Below are 26,909 nucleotides of genomic sequence, written 5' to 3'. Positions count from 1 at the left end.
AGCTTCAATACTGCTTCCCCCCCACCTGCATGCCAAATCAGACCCCAACCCTCACCCCCATCCTCGAACCCCACCCTCACCCCCACCCCCATCCTCACCCCCACCCTCACCCCCACCACCATCCTCACCCCCACCACCATCCTCACCCCCACCCCCAGCACACCTATTCCCCGCCAATGTCTCACCATCACAACCCACACATCCCAAAACCTAGGCCTGCATGCGTCCACTAAGCATGGACACCCATCACCAAAGCATGCCCAATGCATATACACATCCCCCCCACAAGCCACCCTCACCAAAGCCCCCACACACGAATGCCAGCACTTGGGGACACGGGAACCCACAGATACACCCATATGCCACACACTGAAACTATAGCCATACCTCTATACCCCTGCAGGACCCGACCGTCAACACACCGCGGCGGAGGGGCCAGAATTATCCACACCCCCCACCCAAGAGGCCGTCAGCGATGACAGCAGCTCTGTCGATCTGGACACCGATGACCAGCCCGGACCATCGGGGACCTCTGGACAGTCGGTTCCCCTCACACAGGCACAGGCCACTATAGACCCTAACCCCTCTGGGAACACCAGCACAGCTCCCACCCAGCGGGCCCATGCCTCTGTCTCCAGGGCGCGTCAATCTGCGGTGTGTCTACCACTACAGGGCACCCAGGATAACCCACCACCCCAACAACAACAGGGACCTGGGGGCAGTGGTAGTGGGCACACCGGCCAGGGGGCAGAGGCCCAGGGAAACAGGGCAACTCGGCGGGCAGCTGTGCGACAGGGGGGGGAGGAGAGGCCCAGGGAACCCACTCTCCACGAGGTCCTCACCACCATCATGGGAGCATACAACCGCTCCCAGGAGACGATGGCGACGGTACTGGCCCGGTTCCAGGAGATCCAGGTGCTGCAGGAGGAACACTATCGGGGGTACAGGGAGGACATCAGATCCATCAACACCACCCTGGTTACCATGGTAGGGCTGCTGCAGGACCTCGTAAACAGCAGGGCGGACACTGAACAACACCCAAGGGCCCCTGCCACTAGCCTGGACCAAGAACAGCCATCCACCTCCGCCGGCGCTAGTGGACAGGAGGCCCCCGCACAGCAGCAGCCCACCAGACCCCCACCTCCTGCAGGAGAAGAACCACCCCGCAAGAGGGCCCTGAGATCTCGCAAGAAGACAGAGTAGGATGTCAAGACCCCCGCCAGCAAAGGATACCACCTGATGTCATCCCACTGTCCCACATTGTCACCCTGTCCATCCTTGAACTGCCCATGCTCCATCTCTCCACAGGCCTCTGGACAATGCACCTGTGTGACTGTTACTCTGGACTCTGCCATGGACATTCCTTCACCATAGCCCCCACCCACTTGAAACCACCCATCCCATTTTGAGCACTTCAATAAACACCTATTTTGCACCAAAATATCAGGAGTCTGGCTGTGATTTCAATAGATTGTAATTGACATGACAGTGCAAATATGTCCTTGTACATGGTGAAGTCAACAAACAGCTGCCACAAAGCTGTAGTCCATGGGGAAACGAAGCACAGGACTCGTAGTGGGGAGCCCAGATCTGAAATAGGGAGGGAAAAGCCAAAACTCAGTCATCATACACTGGGGCAAATAGACAGGCAGCAGAGATGCTGCAGAGTAGTTAACATTTACTAAATTATCTTTGAAATGTTACCTGTGTCCTATTGGAAGTACTGTTCAATGATTCTGTCCCTGTTGTCTGTTTCAGCCCCGTCGTCTTCCTCCTCGTCACTCTCCTCAGGTTCCACCGCTGCCACAACACCACCGTCTCGACCATCCTCCTGCAGGAAAGGCACCTGGCGGCGCAAAGCCAGGTTGTGAAGCATGCAGCAGGCCACGATGATGTGACACACCTTCTTAGGTGAGTACATTAGGGATCCACCGGTCATATGCAGGCACCTAAACCTGGCCTTTAGGAGGCCAAAGGTGCGTTCGATCACCCTCCTAGTACGCCCATGGGCCTCATTGTACCGTTCCTCTGCCCTGGTCCGGGGATTCCTTACTGGGGTCAGTAGCCACGACAGGTTGGGGTACCCAGAGTCCCCCACTAGCCATACACGGTGTCTCTGTAGCTGTTCCATCACGTAAGGGATGCTGCTATTCCTGAGGATGTAGGCGTCATGCACTGACCCTGGGAATTTGGCATTTACATGCAAGATGTACTGGTCAGCCAAACACACCACCTGGATGTTCATTGAATGGTAACTTTTTCTGTTCCTGTACACCTGCTCCCTGTCTCTTGGGGGAACCAAAGCCACATGGGTCCCATCAATGGCACCAATTACGTTGGGAATATGTCCAAGGGCGTAGAAATCACCCTTCACTGTAGCCAATTCGCCCACCTCAGGGAAAATGATGTAGTTCCTCACGGATTTCATCAGGGCAGACAACACTCTGGATAACACCTTCGAAAACATGGGCTGAGACATCCCGGAAGCAATTCCCACGGTTGTCTGAAATGACCCACTTGCCAAGAAATGTAGTACTGACATGACCTGCACCAGAGGGGGAATCCCTGTGGGTTGGCGGATGGGGGACATCAGGTCGGGCTCCAGCCGGGCACACAGTTCATGGATAGTGGCACGGTTAAGACGGTAGGTCAGGATAATGTGGCGTTCTTCCATTGTCGACAGGTCCACCAGCGGTCGGTACACGGGAGGATTCATCCGTCTCCTCGCCCAACCCAGCGGACGGTGCCTAGGAAGGACAACATGGAGCACACAGTCAAGCAACCCACAGGTACGTACTCACAGCTAGCACAGTATACGATTCTCTATGCAGTGAATGGCGTGTCTGAGTGGCTATGCAAGGCCTAGGCCTGTGTGACGCAGTTGAAATTGAGCCATGTGGGCCCTGGAAATGGCGGCTGCCTGACCTGTGAAGTGTGACAATGGGATGTGAGGTCAATGCGCTGGCGTGGCACACCGCGGCGGGCGAAGACCGCGGCGCGAAGCCGCATTGGTTAACATTGAAGCCTATGGGTTTCAGGAGCCAATGGCGAAGGGCGCCGGCGGTGGCGGGACGCACCGCCGCGGTACGCACCGCCGCGGACGTGACCGCCATTTCCTATCTACTTATCCACTTGCGACTTGAACTTTCACAGGAGAGGACCTATACTGCAAGTGTTGCTGTGACCTCGGTCTGGAAGGGACAATGGCTGCTGCGACTGGGGAAAGGGCCCCTGCCTTCACTGGAGAGGAGTTGGAGAAACTTGTGGATGGGGTCCTCCCCCAGTATGCGCTACTCTACGGTCCTCCAGACCAACAAGTGAGTTTAATTCAATATGGATTTGGGGCCACTGGCTGCCTTGGGGGCCTGGCGGGGATGGGGGGCATGTGGGGGCTGGCGGGGGGCCTGGCGGGGGGCCTGGCGGGGATGGGGGGCATGTTGGGCCTGGCGGGGGGCCTGGCGGGGATGGGGGGCATGTTGGGCATGGCGGGGGGCCTGGCGGGGGGCCTGGCGGGGATGGGGGGCATGTTGGGCATGGCGGGGGGCCTGGCGGGGATGGGGGGCATGTTGGGGCTGGCGGGGGGCCTGGCGGGGGGCCTGGCGGGGATGGGGGGCATGTTGGGCATGGCGGGGGGCCTGGCGGGGATGGGGGGCATGTTGGGCATGGCGGGGGGCCTGGCGGGGATGGGGGGCATGTTGGGCATGGCGGGGGGCCTGGCGGGGGGCCTGGCGGGGATGGGGGGCATGTTGGGCATGGCGGGGGGCCTGGCGGGGATGGGGGGCATGTTGGGCATGGCGGGGGGCCTGGCGGGGATGGGGGGCATGTTGGGCATGGCGGGGGGCCTGGCGGGGGGCCTGGCGGGGATGGGGGGCGTTGGGCCACTGGAAAGGAAAATGCTGAGTAACTTGAACGTGGTATTTCTCCCTCCCTGTACGTGTCACATAGGTCCGCGCCCATGAGAAGATCGGGATTTGGCGTGCCATCGCCAAGGAAGTCCGGGCCCTGGGGGTCCACCATCGACGGGGCACCCACTGCCGCAAGAGGTGGGAGGACATCCGCCGCGGGACCAAGAAGACCGCCGAGTCTCTGCTGGGGATGGCCTCCCAACGTAGGCGGGGTGCCTGCCGTCAACTGAGCCCCCTGATGTTCCGGATCCTGGCGGTGGCCTACCCTGATTTGGATGGGCGCGTGAGGGCAGCACAGCAGACACAAGGGGGTGAGTACAAGCATTATCTACTCTGTTGTCGCGCAGTGGAGGTGTCTGGGTGGGGGAGGAGGGCTGGGGGTCCCCCTAGGCCAGGGCGATATCTGTAGGCTGGGCACCCCCGTAAGCCCCTGTGTCCCCAGCCACCACCCTCAGTAGTTTGTCAGTACAGCCATCCCTGGGCCGTGTCATCCATGGGTGCAGTTGTCAACTCTAGGCGTGTAGGGCATGTTCCACGGAATGCGTAGCGTACCCCAAGTGCGCAACTTAGTGCAGGGGGCATCTGTGTCTGTCATGTCCGCTAACTGTACCGGAGATCCATTTACTCAATATCCCTTTATTTCTCTCTCCCCCCCCCTTTTTGTTTGTCTTTCTGTGCTTGTGTGCATCAGCATCATCAGGCGGAGGAGAAGTGGCATCGGGGCAGGAGGGAGCTGCATCTCACATGGCCCAGGAGGGCCATGCCACAGAGTCAGACTGGACCAGTGAGACGGAGGGCGAGGGGAGCTCCACGACGGGGACGACTGGAGCCTGCAGCGACACGGACACGTCCTCGGAAGGGGGCTCCCTTGCGGGGGTGGCACCATCCGTGCCCCCCGCCATTACAGGTACAGCCGCCACCCAGCGCACCATCTCCGCCCTCCCAGCAGCCCCTCCGCGTTCGCCCCGTGCCCGCTCTGCCAGGAAGCCGGGCATCTCCTTCGCCCCAGGCACCTCAGGCCCTGCCCCTGTTACCCCCGCTGCCCTCAGTGAGGAGGTCATTGACCTCCTCCGAACGCTCATTGTTGGGCAGACTACCCTTTTGAATGCCATCCAGGGGGTGGAGAGGGAGGTTCATCGCAGCAATGCGTACCTGGAGGGCATTCATTCGGGTCAGGCTGCCCATCAGCGATCGTTCCAGGCTCTGGCCTCAGCACTGACGGCAGCCATTGTCCCTGTCTCCTGCCTGCCTCTACTAACTCCCTCCTCCCAGTCTCCTGTTCCTCTGCCTGTCCCACCCACACCATCAGACCAGCCTGCACACACCTCAACACCCAAGAGAAGCTCATCCAAACATAAGCACCACAGATCACGCAGACATTCACACACGCAACATTCCGATGCAGACATGCCAACAGTCACTACCACCTCTGTGACCCCCACCTCCTCGTCTCCCTCCTCCCTCCCTGTGACGTCTACACTCACACCTCCATTCACCTCACCATCAGCCAGTGTTTCCATCACCAGCACACCCTCCTCTCCAGTCCGCACACGTGCAGTCACCACCCCCACTGCCATTTACACGTCCCCTGTGTCCTCTCCCACTGTGTCTGTCACCCCCTCTTCCACACCACACAAACGCAGCCACCCACCCACCCAACAGCCATCCACCTCACGACAGCCTATCCCTCCTGCACCTGCACCCAAAGACAGCAAACGTGACTCACCTACAACCACATCCTCTCCCTCCACTCCCATTCCCACTGTACCTACCACTCTCCATTGTCCCAAGAAGCTCTTCCTCGCCACTACTAACTTCTTTCCTGACCCTGAGCCCCCCCCCTCCTTCTCGTCGGGGTAAGAAGAGCACCTCAGCCACCACCAGCCCTGCAGCCCCCTTGACAAGGGTGCAGGGGTATTGGAGCCCGCCAGCCCGCATGTCTGGATCTTCGCCCAGCAGCAAGGGGACAGCCAGCCCACCCCCTGGGAAGAGGAGCAGAAGGCGGAAGGGGCGCCGCAGGAGCCCGCCTTCTACATCCCCCCCGGACACCACCCAGAGACAGTCACCAGCCACAGCTCCAAAGGGAGGAAAGGGCCACAGGCCGACGACTAAGGAGGGCAAGGGCAGCAAGTTGGAGAGGTCAGGCAGCAGGCCTGCTGCCCAGGAGGAGCCCACAACCCCCATAGCCGCTGCCCCGGGAGGAACCGGCACAGCTGCCCCGGGAGAGCCCGCCAGCCCCATAGCCGCTGCCCAGGGAGGACCCAGCCCAGCTGGCCAGGAGGGCCCCACCACCCACAGCCCAGGTGGGCAGTGAAGGAGCACCATCCCCGCTGCCCAGGAGGGCACCACCAGGCATTTAGCAGTTGGCCATAGACCGTCCGCCGTCTCAAGAACCGCTGAACTGGGCCCTTCAAGGCAAGAACCGCTGAACTGGGCCCTTCAAGGCAAGAAGCGCTGAACTGGGCCCCGCCGTCTCAAGAACCGCTGAACTGGGCCCCGCCGTCTCAAGAACCGCTGAACTGGGCCCCGCCGTCTCAAGAACCGCTGAACTGGGCCCCGCCGTCTCAAGAACCGCTGAACTGGGCCCCGCCGTCTCAAGAACCGCTGAACTGGGCCCCGCCGTCTCAAGAACCGCTGAACTGGGCCCGCCGTCTCAAGAACCGCTGAACTGGGCCCTTCAAGGCAAGAACCGCTGAACTGGGCCCTTCAAGGCAAGAACCGCTGAACTGGGCCCCGCCGTCTCAAGAACCGCTGAACTGGGCCCTTCAAGGCAAGAACCGCTGAACTGGGCCCCGCCGTCTCATGAACCGCTGAACTGGGACCTTCAAGGCAAGAACCGCTGAACTGGGCCCTTCAAGGCAAGAACCGCTGAACTGGGCCCCGCCGTCTCATGAACCGCTGAACTGGGCCCTTCAGGGCAAGAACCGCTGGCCCTTTGGCAGACGTGGCAGGGCAGGATCTATCTCGGGCAGGGCTGCAGGATGTCCTCTGGCCAACTTGCCTCCTCCAGTGGCAGTGGGGTCTGTTATGGACTGTATGGACTGTGGCTTTGCTCTCCCCAGGATGGCCCAGTGGGCAGGCCACCCACTGTATGGACTGTATGGACTGTGGCTTTGCTCTCCCCAGGATGGCCCAGTGGGCAGGCCACCCACTGTATGGACTGTTTGGACTGTGGCTTTGCTCTCCCCAGGATGGCCCAGTGGGCAGGCCACCCACTGTATGGACTGTATGGACTGTGGCTTTGCTCTCCCCAGGATGGCCCAGTGGGCAGGCCACCCACTGTATGGACTGTATGGACTGTGGCTTTGCTCTCCCCAGGATGGCCCAGTGGGCAGGCCACCCACTGTATGGACTTTTTGGACTGTGGCTTTGCTCTCCCCAGGATGGCCCAGTGGGCAGGCCACCCACTGTATGTACTGTTTGGACTGTGGCTTTGCTCTCCCCAGGATGGCCCAGTGGGCAGGCCACCCACTGTATGGACTGTATGGACTGTGGCTTTGCTCTCCCCAGGATGGCCCAGTGGGCAGGCCACCCACTGTATGGACTGTTTGGACTGTGGCTTTGCTCTCCCCAGGATGGCCCAGTGGGCAGGCCACCCACTGTATGGACTGTATGGACTGTGGCTTTGCTCTCCCCAGGATGGCCCAGTGGGCAGGCCACCCACTGTATGGACTGTATGGACTGTGGCTTTGCTCTCCCCAGGATGGCCCAGTGGGCAGGCCACCCACTGTATGGACTGTATGGACTGTGGCTTTGCTCTCCCCAGGATGGCCCAGTGGTCATGGAGTCCCCTCGTGGATCTGGCGTCGTGTACTCAAGTGGCTGAGGTGCCCCCCCTTCCCTTCCCCCTGAGGTGCCTGTCCTATTTTCTTTCTGATGCCCCTGCAGTGTTCTCTCCGTGGAGTTCTTGTCGTGGGACTGGGCCTTGCCCCTTTGCACAGGACCCCTGTGATCCACGAACAGTGGTTGGACTACATTTAGTAGCTGTATATATTTTGTACATAGTTTATTTATTTATTGGGATTAATGGCGTACATATTTCAATATATCTGCCCGTTTATGATCTCTTCTTTTGGTCTTTGCATTATTTCGGAGGGGGGTGGTTTGTGGGTTGTGACAGTGATCTGTGGGAATGCATTGATGTGTGTGTTGTAGTGGGTGTGGGTGGGTGGGTGTGTGCCGGTAATCTTTTCCCTCCCCTGTGTCGTAGGTGCAGTACTCACCGATGTCTTCCGCGCCGCCGGGCGTGCTCCTGGTATATGAGGAGGAATAGGAGTGCGGGGATGACCTGTAACTCTGGCTCCATACTGCCGGAATCTCGCGTGGAGTGCGTAGAGGTGAGCGTTTTCCCGTTCGAAGTCTGTTTCCGCCGTGTTCTTATCGGCGGTGCTCCCGCCCCGGAAAAGGTGGCAGATTGGTGGGTCGTAATAGGGTGGGCGGTACTTTGTCTGCCGCCGGGCTGTTGGCGGGAACCGCCGCGCTGTTTGTTTGTACCGCTGTGGCGGTCGGAGTGTTAAGTTGGCGGGCTGTGTTGGCGGTTCCCGCCAGGGTCAGAATTGCATATTTTAGACCGCCGGCCTGTTGGCGGCTTGGCCGCCGCTTTATCACCGACCGCCAGGGTCAGAATGAGGGCCTTAGTGTGTGGGCACCCTTGCACTAGCCAAGGTGCCCCCAAATTATTCAGGGCAAATTCCCCAGACTTTGTGAGTGCGGGGACACCATTACACGTGTGCACTACACATAGGTCACTAACTATTTAGCATCACAATGGTAACTCCGAACATGGCCATGTAACATGTCTAGGATCATGGAATTGTCACCCCAATACCATTCTGGTATTGGGGGGAAAATTCCATGATCCCCCGGGTCTGTAGCACAGAACCCAGGTATTGCCAAACTGCCTTCCTGGGGTTTCCACTGAAGCTGCTGCTGCCAACCCCTTAGACAGGTTTCTGCCCTCCAGGGGGCAGCCCAGTCCCAGGAAGGCAGAACAAAGGATTTCCTCTGAGAGAGGGTGTTATACCCTCTCCCTTTGGAAATAGGTTTGAAGGGCTGAGGAGGAGTAGCCTCCCCCAGCCTCTGGAAATGCTTTGATGGGCACAGATGCTGCCCATCTCTGCATAAGCCAGTCTACACCGGTTCAGGGATCACTCAGCCCTGCTCTGGCGCAAAACTGGACAAAGGAAAGGGGAGTGACCACTCCCTTGACCAGTACCTCCCAGGGGAGGTGCCCAGAGCTCCTCCAGTGTGTCCCAGACCTCTGCCATCTTGGATTCAGAGGTGTTGGGGCACAATGGACTGCTCTGAGTGGCCAGTGCCAGCAATCTTCCCCCTGCCAATGCAGGCCCCAAACTTCTGCATCACTGGTGCTCTGGGTCCCCTCTCATCCTGACGAGCGTGGTCCCTGGAACACAGGAGCTGTGTCCAAGTGTCTCCCACAGTTCAGTGGCCCTTCTGTCCAAATTTGGTGGAGGTAAGTCCTTGCCTCCCACCGCGAGACAGTAATCCTGTGTACTGTGTGATCTGCAGCTGCTCCGGCTTCTGTGCACTTTTCCAAGGATTCCTTTGTGCACAGCCTAGCCTGGGTCCCCAGCACTCTGTCCTGCATTGCCCAACTCGCTGAGTTGGACTCCTACATCGTGGGACCGTCCTTTGTGACTCTGAGTTGACCGCTGTCCTCAGATCTTCTAAGTGCCTGTTCTGGTACTTCTGCGGGTGCTGCCTACTTCTGTGGGGGCTCTCTGAGTTGCTGAGCACCCCCTCTGTCTCCTCCTCCAAGGGGCAACATCCTGGTCCTTCCTGGTCCCCAGCAGCACCCAAAATCCTCAACCATGACTCTGGCAGCTAGCAAGGCTTGTTTGTGGTATTTCTGCATGGGAACACTTCTGCATCCTCCAGCACGCCGTGAGACATCTTCTGACCAAAGGAAAAGTTCCTGGCACCTTCTGTTGTTGCAGAATCTTTGGCTTCTTCTACCCGGAGGTAGCCCTTTTGCACCTTCATCCGGGGTTTAATGGGCTCCTGCCCCCCCGGACACTTGCGTGACTCTTGGACTTGGCCCCCTTCCTTTACAGGTCCTCAGGTCCAGTAATCCGTCTTCAGTGTTTTGCTGGTGGTTGTGGTTCTTGCAGAATCCCCTATCTCGACTTTAATGTCTTTCTGGGATAGTAGGGTAACTTTACTCCTACTTTTCAGGGTCTTGGGGTGGGGTATCTTGGACACCCTTACTGTTTTCTTACAGTCCCAGCGACCCTCTATAACCTCCCATAGGCCTGGGGTCCATTTGTGGTTCGCATTCCACTTTTGGAGTATATGGTTTGTGTTGCCCCTAGGCCTATGTCTACTTATTGCATCCTATTGTGATTCTACATTGTTTGCACTACTTTTCTTACTGTTACTCACCTGTTTTGGGTTTGTGTACATATAATTTGTGTATATTACTTACCTCCTAAGTGAGGGTATCCTCTGAGATACTTGTGGCATATTGTCACTAAAATAAAGTACCTTTATTTTTAGTAACTCTGAGTATTGTGTTTTCTTATGATACTGTGCTATATGATATAAGTGGTATAGTAGGAGCTTTGCATGTCTCCTAGTTAAGCCTAAGCTGCTTTGACATAGCTACCTTCTATCAACCTAAGCTGCTAGAAAAACCTCTATTCTACTAATTAAGGATAACTGGGCCTGGCACAGGGTGTAAGTACCACAAGGTACCCACTATAAGCCAGGCCATCCTCCTACAATCGCACTAACTTTTCTCCCCCCCAAAGAACTGTTTCAGAAAATTGCAGTTTCAACTTTTAAAACAGATAATTGCCAGTATTTCAAAAACTGTATAACTTATCCATTTCAAACAAAGTGTTATTGATATATATGTGAAATCCAGATCTATTGAAGAATTTACCTGCAACTTGAATCTTGTGGTTCTAGAAATAAATTAAGAAAATATATATTTGCTATAAAAACCATTGTTCTGGAGTTAAGTCATTGAGTGTGTGCTTCTTCTATTGTCTGTGTGTGTACAACAAGTGCTTTGCACTACCCTCTGATAAGCCGGACTGCTCGATCACACTACCACAAAAAAGCATTAGTATTATCTACATTAGCCTCTGTTAAGCCTCTGGGGAACCCCTTGACTTTGTGCACATTATATCTCATTTTGATACAGTATACGCAGAGCCAGCTTCCTACATTGGTGGATCAGCGGTGGGATCTACAACTTTGCGTTTGCTGGACTATTTAGCCAATACCTGATCACATAACTAAATTCCAAAATTGTCCTTAGAAACTGATTTTTGAATTTGGCAAATGTTTCTAAATTGTTAAAAGTCCTGCTAGGGCCTTGGTTAAGTCCCCTTAGCATTTCCTTTTAGATTTAAAAGTTATTTTAAGGTTAGGGATTAGTAACCAGAAGTAGTTTTAGTTTCTAAAAAGTAATCCCAATTTTAGTAACATAATGAGCAGCTCAGAGGAAATGGTTGTGGAACTCAACCTCACCCCTTCCCTCCATCTAAGGATGTCAGAGTTAAGGTCCCTCTGTAAGCTGAAAAAGATTAGAACAGGTTCCAACCCTACCAAGGTCAAGCTCTAGGAGCGCTTGCCAGAGTATACAAGGGACCACCCTGCTGAGAAGGAAGACCTCCCCTCAGACAGGGAAGATGTTACAGAGGAGGAGGATGGCCTCCTCATTCCTCACCTAACTAGAGAAACAGGTGCCCCATGGCACTTATGTCCAAGAATAGTGCTCACAGGATCTGGATCTTCCACAGGGGATTCCAGCTCCTCTGGGAACATTGAGGGCAGCCTCAAGGAAGAGGACCTCCTTTTAGCAAGGATGGCCAAAAGGGTAGTTTTGGAGCAACAACCCCTAGCTATAGAAAGGGAGGGAGAAGAAATGCGCTTAGCACCCATTAATGGTGGCAGCAATATAAATAGGGTCAGAGAGAATATTGATATCCTAAAAATCCCCAAAGGGATTGTCTCAAAATATGAAGTAGGTGATGATATCACCAAGTGGTTCACAGCCTTTGAGAGGGCTTGTGCAACCAGAAAGTTAAACAGATCTCACTGGGGAGTTCTGGGGAGCTCTTCTTTGGGAACGTGTTTACTAGGATAGACTCCTCACACTCACTGGTGCAGATGCTGAATCCTATGACCACATGAAGGCTACCTTGATTGAGGGCTTTGGATTTACCACTGAAGAGTATAGTATTAGGTTCAGGGGGGATCACAAAACCTCGAGCCAGTCCTGGGTTGATTTTGTAGACTACTCAGTGAAAACACTAGATAGCTGGATAACTGGCAATGGAGTGCATGACTATGATGGGCTTCATAATTTATTTATGAAGCAACATCTGTTAAGTAACTGCTTCAATGACAAGTTGCATCAACATCTGGTAGACCTAGGATCAATTTCTCCCCAAAAATTGGGAATGAAGGCAGACTATTGGGTCAAGACTTGTCGCGCGGCGGCCGCGAGCACGGGCCGCCACGGCGCGGCACTTGGGAAACGCGGCGGCCCACGAGCAGGCCGCAGGAGAAGCAGCGGCTCGAGTCAGGGGTCGCGGCACTTGCTGCACCCCCTTTCTTCGACCGCCGATTCCAGGGCAGGCGCGGCAGGGGAAGAGACACCGAGTTGGGTCTCAAACCTGCCGCGCATAGCGCGTTCAGCGCGCAGAACACTCTGTTTAACAAACACATGTTCGGGATTCCCCGGAAAACCCTCTTTTCCCTCACTTACCGGTCACACAGGCAAAAGCCGAATGCATGCACATGATTGCCTTTTACGCATGCTTTTCCCTTTCACAGCATGCTGTTCACATCCTCTCTTCCCTGCATGCATTGCTTCTCTTTTTCAGACGCATGTTCTCTATCATTAATCATGACCTTTTTCCCAATCCAAGATGGTGGTATTTCTACTTCCTGTTTTTCACTTCCTGTCTAGGGGTATATAAGGGGAATCTAGCTTTTTTCTCATTGCGTTGCAACACTCCTGTGGTGGTAGTCACGCTCCGGCTGGTTTCCTCTTGTGAAGCCAGTTATTCTTGACCTGTCTTTCGTCTCCAGTATTCCTGAACTCCAGTATCTTCCATCCTAACGTCCTTGTGTCCTCCTTCTGTTTCAGGGAGTTCCTGTTGGAGGTTTTTTACCCTTTTGGGGTTTTTCCTCTGGGACTCCTTCTGGAGGGCACGGGCTGTAGTGGCTTACTATTGTCAAACAGCACCGTGGCTACCGGAAGGGGTCGCCCCTACCTCGGCCAAAGCAGGACCTGCAGGAACCGGGGCCTTTCACCATCTCTCACCAACCTCAACAGTAAGCCCAAGGTGAATCGTGACAGATTGCAACGCCCAAAACTCCAGTTGCAGTCCGGAACCATGGATAATCCAGTGATGAATTCAGAACCAACAAGCCAGACCCTGCTCCTGACTATACAACAACAGGCTCAAGAACTGCAGCAGCTACGTACCGAAAACACTGTCTACCGACAAGCCTTTGCCTCTAGAACCACTGATGTTCCCACGGTATCCGCCACTACACCTCGTTTCTCCGGGGATCCTAACAAATTGAGAGAATTCCTGGATGCCTTGACGGTTTATTTCGCATTCCGCCCCTCACAATTTATGCAAGACAAGACCAAGGTGGGGTATTTGATTAGCGCCCTATCTGGCCCAGCCCTAGCATGGGCAACTCCTTTAGTGACAAGCAATGACCCTAGCTTGTCTAATTATTCCAGCTTTGTCACTACCTTTAAGCAGATGTTTGAGCGCCCTGGACTCGAGTCTTCAGCAGAAGAAGCTCTCTGCGATATCCAACAAGGAAATCAGGATGTTTTACAATACATCACTTGTTTCAGACAATTGGCAGCAGAGACGTCCTGGGTGGAACGTACCTTGGTGACTCTGTTTCGCAGGGGTCTCAGAGAGGACATTAAGGACGAACTGGTGCACTCTGCCAGAATAGAGAATCTTAAGGGGTTGATGGATCAGACCTTGACAATAGAATATCGGTTAAATGAGCGAAGAATGGAGAGAAAGAAGAGTCGTTTACCATCACACTAAGTGACGTCTCGCACCTTTCCTCATCGTACCGAAGAGGTTCGTCCTGAAACTAAGGGTGCTACTGAGGAAGAGCCAATGCAAATCGATACGGCTCGACGACCTTTATCATCTAGTGAACGAGAAAACAGACGAAGGAAGAGACTTTGGCCCTCATTCTGACCTTGGCGGTCTTTTCGCAAGACCGCCGAATTACCGCCGCGGTAAAGACCGCCGACCGCGGCGGTATGCCGCTGCGCGTATTACGACCGCTGGGAGCGTTCCGCCGGAAAACCGCCAGCAGCCACACTGGCGGTCGGCGGGAAAGTGGAGACTGCTCAACCTCCACCGCCACGCCAGCAGAACACCGCCCCCAGAATTACGACCCACATTTCTGTGTGGCAGTCTTCTGTTGGCGGTCACGTCCCTATGGCTCCCGTCGCCTCCCGCAGGACCAACGCACAAGGTAAGTTGATCGTCCGTGAGGGGAGGGGGTGGGGGGGTGTTGTGTGATGTGTGCGTGCATGGGGGTGTGTAGAGGGGGTGTGTGAGTGCGTGCATGCGGGCGGGGGGTGCTGCTGTGCCTATGGGCAATGTGTGTAGTTCGGCGGGTGCGCATGTTGGCATGTATGTGTGCGGGTATGTGCCCCCGTTGTGAATGTGTGTGTGTAGGGGGTGTGCATATGTGCATGTTGGGGGTGCGTGCATGTCGGGGTACGTGTATGTGCATGTCAGGGTGGGGGGGGCAAACTCCAGCCCGTCGGTCATGACCGCCGTGGCGGTCGGAGTGGGAAAGTGGCGGTCGATCGCGGCGGTGACCGCCGCGGTCAGAATGCCATTTTTTGGACCGCCGGTCTGTTCGCGGTCCGACCACCGCCTCTCCGCCGACCGCCAAGGTCAGAATGAGGGCCTTTGTCTGTATTGTGGTGCGGCTGGTCACCTAATTCGCACCTGTCCCGTCCATCCAGCCAAGCCTTTGGGAAACGCCAATTCCCGTCCTCAGTGAGAAGGGTGAGGACGGGATATTGCAAAATACCTTCCATTTGTTCTTCTAGGGAGGAAGGAACTGCTCTTTTCCTTTTACCCGTGATCCTTCACTTAACTGATGGCCGGGAAGAAAGAACTCTGGCCTTGTTGGACTGTGGAGCCAGTGGTATCTACCTAGATGAAGCATGGGCCAGGGAAAGACAGATTTTGCAAATACCTAAGGAGGTACCAGAACAAGTCCACACGGTGGATGGATCACTCTTGGCCTCAGGACTCGTACAGTATATCACCCCTACCTTCTGTCTCCAATTCGGGAAACATCAAGAAAATCTTTCTTTCAATTTAATTTCTTCACCACATCACGTTATGATCCTGGGAATTCCATGGCTCACACGGCATAACCCTTACATCAACTGGGAAACAAGAACTATTTCTTTATCCTCTCACTTCTGCCAACACCACTGCTACCTAGCAGGAGACTATTGGTCCCCAAAAAGTCTCTTAACAGCACCCCCTAAGGTGGGATGTTCTATTAACATCCTACAGGGAGTATCCAGTCATTATCAAGAATATGCCGATGTATTCCAGAAACCAGAAAGACCTGAACTGCCACCCCATAGAGAATACGATTGCGCCATTCCTTTGGAACCAGATGCTGTGGTTCCTTTTGGGCGAATGTACTCTCTAACAGAACCTGAGAAGCAGATCCTTAAGGAATACCTAGAGGAGAACATACAGAGTGGATTGATTGCTCCCTCCTCTTCACCTGCAGGGGCTCCTCTCTTCTTTGTGCCTAAGAAGACGAAAGACTTGTGTCCCTGTATTGATTTTAGAGGATTAAACAAGATCACTACTAAGGATCGGTATCCGCTACCTCTTATTAAGGATATCTTAGAAGCTGTCAGAGGGGCAAAGAGATTCACCAAGCTGGATCTTAGAGGAGCATATCATCTTTTAAGGATAAAGGAAGGGGATGAGTGGAAGACCGCCTTCAGAACACCTTTCGGTCACTATGAATACCGAGTAATGCCATTTGGACTCACCAATGCCCCTTCCATTTTTCAAAGGTTCATGGACTCTATTTTTTCCGATCTTCTACAGCAAACAGTGGTTGTTTATCTAGACGACATTTTTATATTTTCTGTCCACCCAGAACAACACTCTAAACATGTTCTCCAAGTCCTAGAGAGACTCAGACAACACCAGTTATTCTGCAAACCAGAAAAGTTTGAGCTTGATCGAACAGAGGTAAAATACTTGGGATATTGCATTAACCAAACTGGGGTTGCCATGGATTCAGATAAGGTGCAAGCTATACTGGATTGGCCGTCTCCCTCTTCCATCAAAGAAACTCAGTGTTTTTTGGGATTGGCCAATTTCTATCGACAATTTATAGCGGACTTTGCCCAGAGAACCAGTTACATTACTCAAACCCTTAAAAAAGATAACCTAAAGAAGGGCTTTTGTTGGACACAAGACGCAGAGTTAGCTTTTCAAGACTTAAAGAAAGCCTTCATTCAAGCTCCCATTTTACAGCACCCAGACACCAACAAACAGTTCATCGTTGCCACAGACGCCTCCGAAAGAGCCATAGGGGCTGCTTTACTGCAAAAACAAGACGATGATGAGTTAGAGCACCCTGTATTCTACCTTTCACACATCTTATCCGATTCAGAGCGGAACTATTTAGTGTTAGAACGAGAGTTACTCGCCTTGAAGACCGCGTGCACGGAATGGAGACACTTCCTGATGGGCTTGAAAGAACCCTTTGAAGCCCGGACAGATCACCAAAACTTACAATGCTTGAGAAACTTTCAGTGTCAGAATAGCCGGCAGGCTCAATGGGCTTTCTTTTTCAGTCAATATGACTTTTACATCACATACATCCCTGGTTCTCAGAATATCCTGGCCGATGCCTTGTCTCGGCGTTACCCTGAGTGTAGCGATTCTCCTGTACAGAACCTATTTGAAAGTAACAAGATCATTGGTTTAGTACAGACATTTCTAGACCAGGTCAAGTCCGAATATTCCCGTCTAGGAACTACAGAGCTGAATAAGTTGCGCCCGCAACTTCATATAGATCAGGGATACTATTACCATAATAAGGCCCTGTTCTTACCCACTAAGTTAGTACAGACTGAAGCCTTACGTATGTGCCATGATTCCCCCATCGCAGGTCATCGCGGAATGAACGCTACCCAAGAGCTTCTGCTTCGCTCCTTCTGGTGGCCAACTCTCAAGGCGGATACTGAAGACTATGTATCATCCTGTCCTATATGTGCTGAAGCCAAGACGCCCCGTACTAAACCAGTAGGATTACTTCGCCCATTACCTGTTCCCCCAGGTCCATGGCACACTATCTCCACTGATTTCATGTGCTCTTTACCCTCTTCAGTGGGAAATCAAGTAATTATGGTAACCGTTGACTCCTTCACTAAGATGGCTCATTTCACGGCGTTAAGAAAGTTACCAACGGCAAAGGAATTAAGCCAAATCTTTACACAAGAAATCTTTCGACTTCATGGATTACCTCAGGTCATTATCTCGGATCGGGGTCTCCAATATATCTCCCGATTCTGGAAACAATTCTGTAAGACCCTGGGAATAGAAGTGGCCTTATCATCAGGGTTCCATCCTCAGACTAATGGACAGACAGAATGACTAAATCAAGGCCTCGAACAATATTTACGCAGCTTCTGCAATGCTACGCAGAGTAATTGGTCTACCTATTTACCACTCGCAGAGTTCTCCTACAACAACTCAATACACAGTGCCTCGCAAGACTCCCCTTTCTATGGATCTTACGGTTTCCATCCTAAGGCCTTTCCAATGCCCCTGAAAGATATTTCCAATCTTCCGGCCATCACCTCCTATGTTCGGCAGCTACAGGGTGTCCAACGTGTTATCCATTCTAACCTTGTGGCCACTAAGTCATGCATGAAAAGAATAGCTGATAAAAGACGTTGTGAGGCTCCACAATATCAGGTCCACAATAAGGTTTGGCTTTCCTCTAGATTTTTACCTCTCCGACTTACCCAGAACAAATTTAAGCCTCGTTATTATGGTCCATTCCTGATTCTCCAGAAGATTAATCTAGTTTCTGTGCGTCTTTGTTTGCCCCAGACTTGGAAGATACATCCTGTGTTCCATGTCTCACAACTTAAACCTTACCTTCCTGATCCTTATCACAGGCAATTTTCCTATCCTCTCCCTCTGCTGATTGATGACGTACCCGAATACGAGGTCCAGGAAATCTGTGACTCTCGGTTTTTCCATGGGCGCCTTCAATATCTTGTTCATTGGAAAGGTTACCCTATGAGTGAGTGTTCCTGGGAAGATGTCCCTTCAGTTCATGCCCCTCTTTTGGTCCGTCGCTTTTTCCGGCTTTCCCCTCACAAACCTGGGGCCTCGGGGGGGACCTACTGTCGCACCGCGGCCGCGTGCACGGGCCGCTGCGGCGCAGCACTTGGGAAACACGGTGGCCACGAGCAGGCTGCGGGGGAAGCCGTGGCTCGAATCAGGGGTCACGGCACTCGCCGCGCCCGTTTTCTTCGACCGCCGATTACAGGGCAGGCGTGGCAGGGGAAGAGACACCGAGTTGGGTCTCAAACCTGCCGCGCATAGCGCATTCAGCGCGCACATCACTCTGTTTAACAAACACATGTTCGGGATTCCCCGGGAAACCCTCTTTTCCCTCACATACCGGTCACACAGGCAAAAGCCGAATGCATGCACATGATTGCCTTTTATGCATGCTGTGCACATCCTCTCTTCCCTGCATGCATTGCTTCTCTTCTTCAGACGCATGTTCTCTATCATTAATCATGACCTTTTTCCCAATCCAAGATGGTGGTATTTCTACTTCCTGTTTTTCACTTCCTGTCTAGGGGTATATAAGGGGAATCTAGCTTTTTTCTCATTGCGTTGCAACACTCCTGTGGTGGTAGTCAACGCTCCGGCTGGTTTCCTCTTGTGAAGCCAGTTATTCTTGACCTGTCTTTCGTCTCCAGTATTCCTGAACCCCAGTATCTTCCGTCCTTGTGTCCTTCTTCTGTTTCAGGGAGTTCCTGTTTGAGGTTTTTTACCCTTTTGGGGTTTTTCCTCTGGGACTCCTTCTGGAGGGCACGGACTGTAGTGGCTTACTATTGTCAAACAGCACCGTGGCTACCGGAAGGGGTCGCCCCTACCTCGGCCAAAGCAGGACCTGCAGGAACCGGGGCCGTTCACCATCTCTCACCAACCTCGACGGTAAGCCCAGGGTGAATCGTGACAAGACTAGGATGACCAAGACTTCCACAGGGGGTGACCAAACGAAAGGGGTCACAAAGCCTCTCCAGGGGAAAGGTGGTGAGATACCTAAGGACAAAAACAAAGAATCTTCACAAGGGTCCCAAAAACCTACTCAGGAGGGTGAGCCTGAGCCTCTTCACAGTTCACAAGTGGGTACAAGGTTAAAAACTGTGATCCAAGAAGGCCTGGTGTCACACCTGTAAACAGCATGAACACCAAACTGGAGACATGGCCTTTCCCAAGAAAAATCCTCAAGTACTGCTCCACTTAGCACTGGAATAGCCAGTCTCCAGGTGGGATCAACAGTGTACCCAGAGCAAATCAGGGTCCACAAAGAAGCTACTCTAGTCTCTGAGGTTGGGGTGGATATAGCCACATTGGCTGCCTGGCCTAACATGCAAAAATACAGACAGCAGCTCTTAATCAATGGGACAAAAGTAGAAGCCCAGAGGGATTCAGGTGCCAGTGTCACCATGGTGACAGAGAAACTGGTTTCCCCAGGATAGTATTTGGCTGGACAAACGTATCCAGTCACCAATGCTGACAATGTAACTAAGGTCCATCCCATGACTATGGTGACTTTAGAATGGGGAGGGGTTACTGGCCTGAAACAGGTAGCAGTCTCTTCTGCAATCCCAGTGGATTGCTTGCTAGGGAATGATCTGAAGACCTCAGCTTGGGCTGAGGTAGAGCTCAAAACGCATGGAGCCATGCTGGGAATCCCTGAAGTGGTGTGTGTGAAAACTAGAGCGCAGAGCACAGGATGAAAAAGAAGTGTTAGAGCCCAACCTTCCAAGAGAAAGGTTAAGCGGACTGGGGGACCAGCCTCTGAACATCCCAAGAAACAAGACCTTTCTTCTCAGGAAGCTGTCTTGGCGCTGGAGCCTTATCAGGTAGAGCGCTTGGGCCCAGGGGGGCCCTTAAGGGAACAGCTGTGCCAGGGACAAAAGACTTGTCCCACTCTTGAAGGTCTGAGGCAGCAAGCTGCTGCACAGGAAAAGGGAGATGTCGGTGGCCCCCATAGGGTCTATTGGCAAGATGGACTCATTTAAACTGAGGCCAGAGACCGCAAACCTGGTGCAACCAGAAGAGTGGTAGTGCCTCAGGAGCTTAGAGAGTTTATCCTAACTTTGGCCCATGACGTCCCCCTAGCTGGGCATTTGGGACAAACCAAAAAGTAGAGCAGACTTTCCAACCACTTTTATTGGCCTAATATGTCCCAGAAAGTGAAGGAGTTTTGTATTTCCTGTGTCACCAGTCAAGGCAGTGGCAAGACAGTGTGTAGGAAAGTTACATCTTTCTTGGCATGTTACCCCCAATTTCTACCTGTTTGTCAGTATGTTTTATCTGTCTCACTGGGATCCTGCAAGCCAGGACCCCAGTGCCTAAATGTGTCGTCAGTATGCTTGACTGTGTCACTGAAGTTCTGCTAACCAGAACTCCAGTGCTTATGCTCTCTCTACTTACCACATTTGTCACTATAGTTTAGCAAATTGAGATTCCAATTTTGATTGGCACACTGGACCCCCCTTATAAGTTCCTAGTATGTTGAACCTAGGTACCCAGGGCATTGGGGTTCCAGGAGATTCTTATGGGCTGCAGCATTTCTTTTGCAACCATAAGGAGCTCATACAAACCTTTCTTCAGGACTGCCACTGCAGCCTGAGTGAAATAGTGCACACACTATTTCACAGCCATTTTACACTGCACTAAGTAACCTATAGGTCACCTATATGTCTATCCTTCATTTACTGAAGGCTAGGTGCAAAGTTACTGTGTGTGAGGGCACCCTTGCACTAGCAAAGGTGCCCCCACGTTGTCCAGGGCCAATTCCCCGGACTTTGTGAGTGTGGGGACACCATTATAAGCATGCACTACATATATGTCAATACATTTATGTAGCTTCACAATGGTAACTCATAAAAAGGCCATGTAAGGTGTTTAAGATCATGGAAATGACCCCCCCAATCCGCATTTGGTATTTGGGGTCCAATCCCATGCACCCTGGGGGCTCCACCATGGACCCCTGGTACTGCCAAACCTGCTCTCTGAGGTTTCCACTGCAGCCCCAGCTGCTGCCACTTCACAGACAGGTTTCTGCCATCCTGGGGATTGAGCAGCTCAATCCCAGGAAGGCAGAACAGTGCATTTCCTTTAGGAGGAGTGTGTTACATCCTCTCCCATTGGAAAAAGGTGTTATAGGCATGGGAGGGGTAGCCTCCCAGAGCCTCTGTAAATGTTTTGAAGGGCACAAACGGTGCCCTCCTTGCATAATTCAGTCTACACCGGTTCAGGGACCCCCAGTCCCTGTTCTGGTGGGAAACTGGACAAAGGAAAGGGGAGTGACCACTCCCCTGTCCATCACCACCCCAGGGGTGGTGTCCAGAGCTCCTCCAGAGTGTCTTGGGCGTTATCAATCTTGGATTGCAAGGTGTGGGGAACCTCTGGAGACCGCTGAGTGACCAGTGCCAACAGGTGACATTAGAGACCCCTCCTGATAGGTGCATACCTGAGTAGGTAGCTAATCCCCCTCTCAGGGCTATTTAGGGTCTCTTCTCTGGGTGTTTTCTCAGATTCGGTTTGCAAGACTCCTCCAGGACTCCTCTGCATCCTCTGCTTCAGCTTCTGACCGTCGGATCAACCGCAGACAGCTCAAGGAACTGCTGTAACTGCAACAAAGTATCCAGGAAGGCTACTGCGACCTGCAACTTCAGCTCCAGCCAGCAATTGCAACAGTTTCCAAGGTGTGCATGCTCTGAGGACTGCCTGTCTTCTTCCTGCACCAAAAAAAACGAAGGAATCTCCAGTGGAGTGACGGAGTCACTTCCCTGCTTCAACAGGAACCCTTCTGCGACGACAACCAGTACTCTGGGATTCCTCTCCTGGTGACGAGCTTGATCCCTGGAACACAGGTGGTGGACTGAAGTGTCTCAGTCTGTCCAAAGGTCCAGCTGTCCAAATTTGGTGGAGGTAAGAGCTTGCGTCCCCGTGCTGTGACAGTATCCCTTTGCACCACGTCTTCTGTAGCTCCTCGGGCTTCTGTGGACTTCTTCCAAAATTCCTTTGTGCACAGCGTAGCCCAGGTCCCCAGCACTCTATCCTGCAACGCTCACCTCCCTGAGTTGTTCTCCGGTGGCTCAGGACCCTCCAGTGTAGTGCTGCGTTGACAGCACTTTGCATCTTCTTTGTCCCTGTGTCCTTGGACTCCCGTGGGTGCTGTCTGGATATCTGAGGGATTTTAAAAGTGCTGAGAACCCTGTCTCCTCAGTCTGAGTTGAGACCCCCAGGTCCCTCCTGGGCCCGGGTAGTGTCATTTTGACACAAACCACAAACTTGCTTGAACCAAGGCTTGTTGGAGGAATCCAGCGCCGAAAACTGCCTGCATCCAGCAACAACTTGACGTGTGACATCTTTTGCACCAAGCAGGAACCTGCAGCTATCTTCTTTGGTGCAGTACTGTACTTTTCATCCAACCAGAGAATCCTTTTTTGCACCTTCTTCCAGGTTGGCAGGGGCTCCTGTTCTTCCTGGACTCTTCCCCGACTTCTGGACTTGGTCACCTCTCTTCACAGGTCTTCAGGTCCAGGAATCCATTTTTGGTTTCTTGCAGTCTTGCTTGGTCCTTGCATAATCCTTTATCATGAATTGTGGTGTGTTCTGAGGAAACTTTATGTACTTTACCCCTGATTTCCTGGGCTCCGGGGTGGGGTATTTTACTTACCTTTGGTGTTTTCATACACTCCCAGCGCCTCGCTACACAATACACTTGCCTAGGAAGGAATTTGTTATTCGCATTCCACTATTTTAATATATGGTTTGTGTTGCCCCTAGGCTTACTGCAATCTATTATGTTCACTGTTTGCACTATTTTCTTACTGTTTACTTACCCGATTTTGGTTACTAGTGCATATATTGTGTATAATACTTGCCTCCAGAAGGAGTATTGTCTCTAAGATATTTTTGGCCTTGTGTCACTAAAATAAAGTACCTTTAATTTTGGTAACACTGAGTATTGTCTTTTATTGAGTATAAGTACTGTGAAACTATAGTGGTATTGCAGCAGCTTTGCATGTCTCCTAGTTCAGCCATGGCTGCTCTGCTACAGCTACCTCTAGACAGCCTAAGCTGCTCTAACACTGCCTACATTTCACTACTATGGGATAACTGGACCTGGTATAAGGTGTACGTACCTTGGGTACTCACTATAAACCAGGCCAGCCTCCTACAGGTGGCCACCTAAAGGTCCCTCTCATTCGAGTTTCTCTTGTGGGGTTTCCCTAAAAGGGTTGGTGTGGACATTGTAGGTCCACTTGAGCCACCCACAGCCCCAGGGAACCAGTACATACTGGTTGTAGTGGATCATGATACCAGATACCCTGAAGCAATTCCCCTTAGGTCTACTATAGCTCCTGCAGTAGCTGTAGGAGGCTGGCCTGGCTTGTAGTGAGTACCAAGGGGTACCAGGTCCAGTTATCCCTTATTAGTGTAGAAAAGGTGTTTCTAGCAGCTTAGGCTGATAGAAGGTAGCTATAGCAGAGCAGCTTAGGCTGAACTAGGAGACATGCAAATCTCCTACTATACCACTGGTGTCATATGCACAATATCATAAGAAAACACAATACACAGATATACTAAAAATAAAGGTACTTTATTTTTATGACAATATGCCAAAAGTATCTCAGTGAGTACCCTCAGTATGAGGATGCCAAATACACACAAGATATATGTACACAATACCAAAATTATGCAGTAATAGCAAAAGGAAGTAATGCAAGCAGTGTAAAGTTACAATAGATTGCAATAGGAGCACATAGGTATAGGGACAACAAAAACCATATACTCCAAAAGTGGAATGCGAAACACGAATGGACCCCAAACCTATGTGAGCTTGTAGAGGGTCGCTGGGACTGTAAGAAAACAGAGAGGGTTAGAAAAATAACCCACCCCAAGACCCTGAAAAGTAGGTGTAAAGTGCACTTATATTCCCCAGAGAACACAGAAGTCGTGATAGGGGAATTCTGCAGGGAAGAAAAACACCAGCAATGCAACCAAAGTGGATTTCCGGACCTGAGTACCTGTGGAACAAGGGGACGAAGTCCAAGAGTCCCAACAATGTCGAGACTGGGCAGATGCCCAGGAAATGCCAGCTGAGGGTGCAAAGAAGCTGCCACCGGGATGGTAGAAGCTGTGGATTCTGCAAGAACGAAGAGGACTAGGAACTTCACCTTTAGAGGATATATGTCCCACGTCGTGAAGAAGCTTGCAGAGGTGTTCCCATGCAGAAAGACCGCAAACAAGCCTTGCTAGCTGCAAGGGTCGCGGTTAGGGTTTTTAGATGCTGCTGTGGCCCAGGAGGGACCAGGATGTCGCCACTTGGATGAGGAGACAGAGGGGGCGCCCAGCAAGTCAGGGAGCCCTCACAGAAGTAGGCAGCACCCGCAGAAGTACTGGAACAGGCACTTAGAAGAGGAGTGAACCGGAGTCCACTCGAAGACACAAAAGGGAGTCCCACGACGCCGGAGGACAACTCAGAAGGTTGTGCACTGCAGGTTAGAGTGTCGGGGACCCAGGCTTGGCTGTGCACGAAGGAAATCCTGGAAGAGTGCACAGGAGCCGGAGCAGCTGCAAATCACGGGGTACCCAGCAATGCAGTCTAGCATGGGGAGGCAAGGACCTACCTCCACCAAACTTGGACTGAAGAGTCACTGGACTGTGGGAGTCACTTGGACAGAGTTGCTGAGTTCCAAGGACCACGCTCGTCATGCTGAGAGGGGACCCAGAGGACCAGTGATGCAGTCTTTTGTTGCCTGCGGTTGCAGGGGGAAGATTCCGTCGTCCCACGGGAGATTTCTTCAGAGCTCCTGGTACAGAAAGGAGGCAGGCTACCCCCAGAGCATGCACCACCAGGAAACAGGCGAGAAAGCGGCAGGATCCGCGATACAAGGTTGCAGTAGTCATCTTTGCTACTTTGTTGTGGTTTTGCAGGCGTCCTGAGCAGTCAGAGGTCGATCCTTTGGCAGAAGGTGAAGAGAGAAGTGCAGAGGAACTCTGATGAGCTCTTGCATTCGGTATCTGAAGAATTCCCCAAAGCAGAGACCCTAAATAGCCAGAAAAGGAGGTTTGGCTACCTAGGAAGGAAGATAGGCTAGTAACACAGGTAAGAGCCTATCAGAAAGAGTCTCTGACGTCACCTGATGGAACTGGACACTCAGAGCAGCCCAGTGTGCCAGCAACACCTCTGTTTCCAAGATGGTAGAGGTCTGGAGCACACTGGAGGAGCTCTGGGCACCTGCCTTGGGAGGTGCAGGTCAGGGGAGTGGTCACTCCCCTTTCCTTTGTCCAGTTTCGCGCCAGAGCAGGGCTGGGGGATCCCTGAACCGGTGTAGACTGGCTTATGCAGAGATAGGCACCATCTGTGCCCATCAAAGCATTTCCAGAGGCTGGGGGAGGCTACTCCTTCCCAGCCCTGACACCTTTTTCCAAAGGGAAAGGGTGTAACACCCTCTCTCTGAGGAAGTCCTTTGTTCTGCCTTCCTGGGCCAGGCCTGGCTGGACCCCAGGAGGGCAGAAACCTGTCTGAGGGGTTGGCAGCAGCAGCAGCTGCAGTGAAACCCCGGAAAAGGTAGTTTGGCAGTACCCGGGTCTGTGCTAGAGACTCGGGGATCATGGAATTGTCTCCCCAATGCCAGAATGGCATTGGGGTGACAATTCCATGATCTTAGACATGTTACATGGCCATGTTCGGAGTTACCATTGTGACGCTATACATAGGTAGTGACCTATGTATAGTGCACGTGTATAATGGTGTCCCCGCACTTACAAAGTCCGGGGAATTTGCCTAGAACAATGTGGGGGCACCTTGGCTAGTGCAGGGCACACTTATGAGCACTGGGGCCCTGCCTGGCAGGGTCCCAGTGACACATAGACTGAAACAAAATGTATACAGTGAAATATGGGGTAACATGCCAGGCAAGATGGTACTTTCCTATACAACCTCCCCCCCAAACGAAGGACAATAAGACTAGCCATGACCTGATGAGTCTTCATTGTCTAAGTGGAAATATCTGGAGAGTCCATCTGCATTGGAGTGGGTACTCCCAGGTCTATGTTCCACTGTATAGTCCATTCCCTGTAGAGATATGGACCACCTCAACAATTTAGGGTTTTCACCTTTCATTTGTTTTAGCCAAAGTAGAGGTTTGTGGTCTGTCTGAACAATGAATTGAGTGCCAAACAGGTATGGCCTCTACTTCTTCAGTGCCCAGACCACAGCAAAGGCCTCCCTCTCTATGGCAGACCAACACTTTTCTCTAGGGGTCAACCTCCTGCTGATAAAAGCAACAGGTTGATCCTGGCCCTCAGAATTGAGTTGTGATAAGACTGCCCCTAAACCTAATTCAGATGCATCAGTTTGAACAATGCATTTCTTGGAGTAACATGGGGTATTTCGGACAGGTGCAGTGCACATGGCCTGTTTCAGCTCCTTAAAAGCTTTCTGACAGCTAGCTGTCCACAATACCTTTTTAGGCATTTTCTTGGAGGTGAGGTCATTAAGTGGGGCTCCAATGGAGCCATAGTTCTTAATGAACCTCCTGTAATACCCAGTGAGGCCTAAGAAGGCTCTCACCTGGGTCTGAGTTGTAGGGGGAACCCAATCTATGATAGTTTGGATTTTCCTCTGAAGTGGTGCAAT

This window comes from Pleurodeles waltl, chromosome 6 (genome assembly GCF_031143425.1).
Source record: "Pleurodeles waltl isolate 20211129_DDA chromosome 6, aPleWal1.hap1.20221129, whole genome shotgun sequence".
NCBI lineage: Eukaryota > Metazoa > Chordata > Amphibia > Caudata > Salamandridae > Pleurodeles > Pleurodeles waltl.
Note: the sequence above shows the minus strand (reverse complement) of the source record.